Source organism: Thunnus thynnus, chromosome 14 (genome assembly GCF_963924715.1).
Source record: "Thunnus thynnus chromosome 14, fThuThy2.1, whole genome shotgun sequence".
Lineage (NCBI taxonomy): Eukaryota > Metazoa > Chordata > Actinopteri > Scombriformes > Scombridae > Thunnus > Thunnus thynnus.
Genome location: NC_089530.1, coordinates 26,741,294 through 26,747,293, shown reverse-complemented (window position 1 = coordinate 26,747,293; position 6,000 = coordinate 26,741,294).

Below are 6,000 nucleotides of genomic sequence, written 5' to 3'. Positions count from 1 at the left end.
TTTTCAGTGAATGAAGTGGACACTCACATTCATGGACATGTGCACACAAGCCCCCCTCCCTTTCTATGTTTTTCCCTCTATCTGTCCATTCCTGTGCATACAACCCCCACTTTAACCACACTGCTTCCTGCTGTAGTTTAAGCTGAGCCAGTTCGCCCCTCTGTGGACTTTTAAACACATTACAAGCCAAAGCAAAACATTTCCAAGTCCTTCCCAGCTCAGGATGTGGGCACAAATAAAGTGATCATTTTAAATCATCAGCCATTTAACTCTTAAAACTGTCTGTGTCAAATATGTTAGTTTCATGATTTCTTTTATCTCTCCAAACAGTTTTAATTATTTTATTGGTTTATTTAAGAAGGACAACATACATAAACATTGTTACATACAGATCAGCAATGCAACAGATAAAAAAATGTAGATAGGGCATCTGTTTGAAAATAATTTGCAGCACCCATCCCCAAAGTATCAAACACATTAATGGATAATCAGGATAAAAACAGCAAGACAGGTAAAACAGAGTGTGTACATGTGTATATGTATGTGTGTATTGTATATGACTGAGTATGCATTAACATATAAGTGTATATGTGTATATAATGTGTTTTTAGTTCTGGCAGTTTGATGTTCCATAATTCAGAGCCCTTTACTGAAAAACAAGATTGCCCAAAAGTCATATTTTTTATTAAGTTGACAGATTATACCTGTGGCAAGGCCATTTATGTACTTAAACACTGTTTTAATGAAGGAGAACTTTATAAAACTGTCAATACTCAGATTATGTCCTGGTCATGTATCCAAAGTCTTTTATCCAAAGTTCTTTGAAACAAGACATTTTGTATATGGATTTCTCCCACTGGGACATAAAACCCAAATCATGGGTGTGGTAGTATTATACTCTAAACTCAGATATGTTAAAATACAGTTTTAAATATGTGAACATTGACAGTTTTAGGACAGCTGCTGTAGAGCAGCAGGCAGTTTTATGTTTTTCTTAAGGGCAAAAAACAAGTCAGAGACGTTCATAAGGTCTTGCATCCATTAACTGGTTTGGTTTTTACATCACACTGTAAAAAAAAATAGTTATTTCACAGAAATTTACTGTATTATTTTATAGTTTTTTTCTACATTAAGTGTAAATGCCATAAAAACACAGTTAATTATTTTTATTAAAAATATTCACCATAAAATAAAGGCTGGAATATTATAGTTTTTTAACAGGATAATTCAATTACTTAATGGTCTTGAATGTTAGATTACATTGAATTCTACGTAAGTAAATGTAAAATTAAGGCAACTTTCTGTTTTTTTACAGCAAAACTTTTTACTTAAACTTAAATTAAAAAAAAAAAAAAAAAAAATTTACTGTAGACATTATCTGCATTTTTACAGTCCAACTGTTGTAAAATAAAAACAAAAAAAATTATAAAATATTGCTAGAATGTTAAATAAATGTATGAATGTGCACAAAAAATGAAAAATATTGCAGAAATACCTTAAAATTACCTAATTTAAATAATGGCTTGTTTTATACAGTATTCTTTTGTAAATTCATAGAATTATCCAATTTATCCTTAAGACTGCCCCATCAAAGCACAAATTTCACGAATTTCACGAATAAAATGTAAAATTATATTCAAATTATCCTCCTTTAACACCCATTAATGGTATCTTAAGCGCTTTAGGCTTTAATTGTATGTGATTATCTCGTCCATTTACAGTAAATTCCTGGTAAAAAATGGCTTACAAAAACATAATTTTAATAATCATTACCTTATATAAACATTATCTGAAAGTAATTACAAGCAACTATCCAATATATCTACAGACTATTCCAATTAATGTATGAGATTTACTGTATATAAATAATATTTGACAGTATTTACAAGCAACTATCCAATACAACACTCTTCTTCAGAGGGATATTTTTTATATATTGTGTGTACACTGCCATCATTCTTCAGAACCTGCCACTTATAGGGTATTTGAGGCTAAAGAGAGCTATTGTATTTAGGTCTTGATGCACAACATACTGGTGTTGGGGCTACATATCAAAACCAAATGGTCCTAAAATGCATGTTTGTTGTATCCTATGTTCCATCCTAATGCTGAGGAAAGCCTAGAGCTGAAACCTGTCTGTTTTTCACTGCTGTGCATTATTAAAAAGTGATATACACTTTATATGATATACACACTATAACATATTTGTGAGTGCTGATGACTTTATTTGTTATTTTTGTGAGATGCTGTCGTGACAATGTTTTTTGTTATCATACATATCATACATCCAATGACTGCGCAACATTCAATTGTTTGAATAAACGCGCGCTTTGTTGATCTCTGTCGATAAAGTAACGCAAGTCATTTCCAAAGACTGTTGATTTGAAGATGATGATTCACATTCCGCTTTCAGTAAAAGTAAGGTGATCATTTTGTTTTTCTTCATAATATGAAGTTTCGTATAAAGAGAGATATAAACTGAACTTGTCATGAGTTGAGCTAACACCAAGGGCAGCAGAAAGAGAAAGTAAGATAGTAGCATTCAGTGCTAGCTACAACTTGACATAACTAAAGCATTGATGTTGCATAAGTGTCAGAATTTTAAAATGTATGTGGAGTCAGCAGGGCTAACGTTAGCATTTGCTTTTTGTATGCATTAAGTAACGATAAGTCTGTGTGGCTTCAGATAACATAACATTATGCCAGTCCTAATGAAGCTAACGTTACTAAGGTTAGCTTTGAATCAGACCGCCCAGCTGCTCCTAGTTTTCCTCCTCCTTTACTGCTAGTAAATACGTTGCTGTCTACAAACTAAGTTAGTGTTGATGTGTGTGTTCCTCCACTTTGCAGCAGCAACAACTAGCAATAATAACAATCAAATAGCAATATAACAGCACAGTAACAGCAATATAGCACTTAAAAAAAAAACACAATGCAGTAAGATTTACAGTGTGGTAGTGAAATGAGTGTAGTGTGTGTAAAGTGCTGTGTAAGTGTGTGTGTGTAATGTGCAGACAGGCAATTAGTGTTTATTTTTCATAAGCCTGGTTGTCTGGTGGAAAAAACTGTCTCGGAGCCTGCTGGTCCGGGCTCTGAGGCTGCGGTACCGTTTACTAGATGGCAGAAGCTGAAACAATCTGTAGTTGGGGTTAGGGTTAGAAATACAGTTGTAATACACTTGGAAAATAATAGAACAACTCAAAATATGTATGTTTTAATGTAATGTTAGTATATCACTGTGTCAGAAATTTATTGATAAAATAATTATTTGAACTTTGCATCCCCCAGCCTCTTCCTTCACATACGGCCTGCATGGTTATTGGAAGGTTCCGGGCCTCAACATCCCCATGGTCATACCCAGCCTCACCACCCTGCCGGAGGGCGTTCTCAGCCAGGGTAAAGCCAAGTGGAGTTTAAGGAACTGCTTCTGGGTGTTACACTGCATGACCCATACAGGCCTACTATCTGTTTCCTACTATCTGTTTGCCTCCTTCCTGAGGGTAGGAGGCAAAGTTGCCATTGTGTCTACATTGAAAAGAATACAGGCAACAATGTTGACCTGTTGGTGTGCACGTACTTTTAAGAGCATGATACACATTTTCTGCTTTTGTATTCTCAGGACAAGGCTTGCTGAGGCTCTTTGCAGAGGATCATAGGCATCGTTGGAATTCTGAAAGAAAATGGGTGACTTTCAATCTGTCCTATGAACTTGAGGCTTTTTTTAGCATGCAGATTCACATCTGTATGTTAATACTGATTATGTATTAGCTTATTTGTTTGCTTCTGGAAGTAATGTAGCTCCTGCTTTTGAATTTAGCCTGTATTTCCAAGGAAAGTTCAATCAATATTTGTCAGAGGTTGGGGACTCAAGTCGCATGACTTGACGCAAGTCGCAAATTTGAGGACTCGTGACTTGGTTGACTAACACTGATAAGACTCGACTTGACTTTGACTTGAGGCAGATGACTCGAAAAGACTTGACAGTTTTTATTTAGCTGAATCACCTATTTGCATTATTGTAGATATTGAGCATGAACAGCTAACGTTTTGAGACATGAAAGATTGGCTTCTAGTGAAGTGTGTGCAACCCAGGCTTTAAAGACAGTGTCTAGTAAGACCTAGAAAACAATGCAAGACAGGATTGAGCTCAAAGCTTGTTGAAAGCATTTTCCCATACCTGCGCTCAAGCTAAATATTACCTGACCGTTTCTGATTCAGACAAGACAGCGTATGAATTGACAGCTTTTCATGACAGAGCTCAACCACAGCAGAATCGTCTCCTTCTCTTTAATCAACTGTGTGACAAATGCAATCCTTCAAGATCAGGCAAACAAAATGGTATTTTTCCTTGATGATGCTTAATATTTGAACAATTTCAGTATTCTAAATTAATGGATGTATTAGTCTACACAATCCACAGCAGAAAAAAGTCATCAGATAGAATACTATGGTTCGTTGTGCAAGCACCAAATGCGGGTAGATTTTCCATTTGGCGAGTAAATATACCAAAGTAGTCATGTGTTGCAGACAGACACTCAGGCTGTAGTATAACTTGATGTTTTTTTATGTGCGCACTTAGCAACCACAACAAAGCAGTATGTGTAGCTTACAGTCCACCAGCATATTTTTGCTGCTGATAAAACCCACTGGCTTTGTGCTAGTTCCCCTTCCTCTACTACTTCTGCTTCAAAACTCTCACCTTACTCAAAGGCGCAACCTGGTGGCAGAATGGCAGAAGTCATACAACATATCCACACACATTAATGCTGCATAAAATACAAAATTATGAACCCTAGATCCTCGAAAACATGCTAGATCCCCCCCCCCCCCTGCAGATTTATACATTTGTTTAACATTGTAGTGATGTTTTATAATGAGATTTTCTTTTTATTTTACAATGGTTGGACTGTAAAAATGTAGACAATGTCCATAAATATCCGTATTTTTAAAATAAATCTCTGTAGAATAACTAAAGGTTTTTACTGTTATTTGACGGTAAGTGTTTGGCAACTTTTGCTGACAGACTTTTTACGATTTTTTTTTTTTTACAGTGCGCCTCTCTATTTTTTCTGCCAAAGAAATCCTATCAAGAAGTGGAGTTTATTATTATTGCTGTTGTTTTTTTAAAAGCATTTTTGGCTGAATGTTCAATGTAATGGTCAATCTATTTTTGTCCTCGACGATGGGAAAATTGTTTTTTAAGCAAGAGGCAAGAAGGACACAAGACATAAAAATCTTCTTCCCACATGTGCAGCACTGTGAGACAGTTTTATTTATACAGCACATTTCATCACAGCTAAACTCAGTCTGCTTTATATTAAGGTGCATACAGCAACAAGTGACACGAGGATATATATATTAAATAAAATACAAGAACAAACAACTTGTCATAAAGTCTGTTAACAGTCATGTCCAATTAAAACAATTTTCCAGCAGCAGAAGCAACAACAGACAGCGTCAAATCACATCCTGTTTGTCTTTGACTCACAACAGACACCATTGACACCTGTTTGCTCTTATTGTTTTCAAGCAGGCAAAATGCTTAATTATATCTCTACATGCGCTGTAAGCATTTTGAATACATGTGTTTTCTCACTTCTACTATAAAAGACAGAATGATGACCTAATTATTTGATTGATCATTTGTTTAATGGTCAGTGCAAATACAAATACTGTTTACACTACATGTAACATTAACATCACGTGTAGTTTTTGTAGGCTGAAGTAATTTGTGAGCCTTGTTACTCTGCGATCTTTCCTTGCCTAAAGCTGCAATCACGCCATCAGACATCTGAGGATGAGGGGGGATTTCTCTTTCTCTCTTTTTTTCCTCTATTTTTAAGGATTCTTTTATGTGGGTTTTTCTCTTAGAGGGCTTCAGCCAGATCAGGAAGCATTAGCTGTTGTGGGCCTGTAAAGACTATTTAAAGCCCCTCTCCACTCAAAAATGTGGTTTTTCTTCTTGTTACTTCACTTGGATGTTTGAGCTTCGCTGTGCAG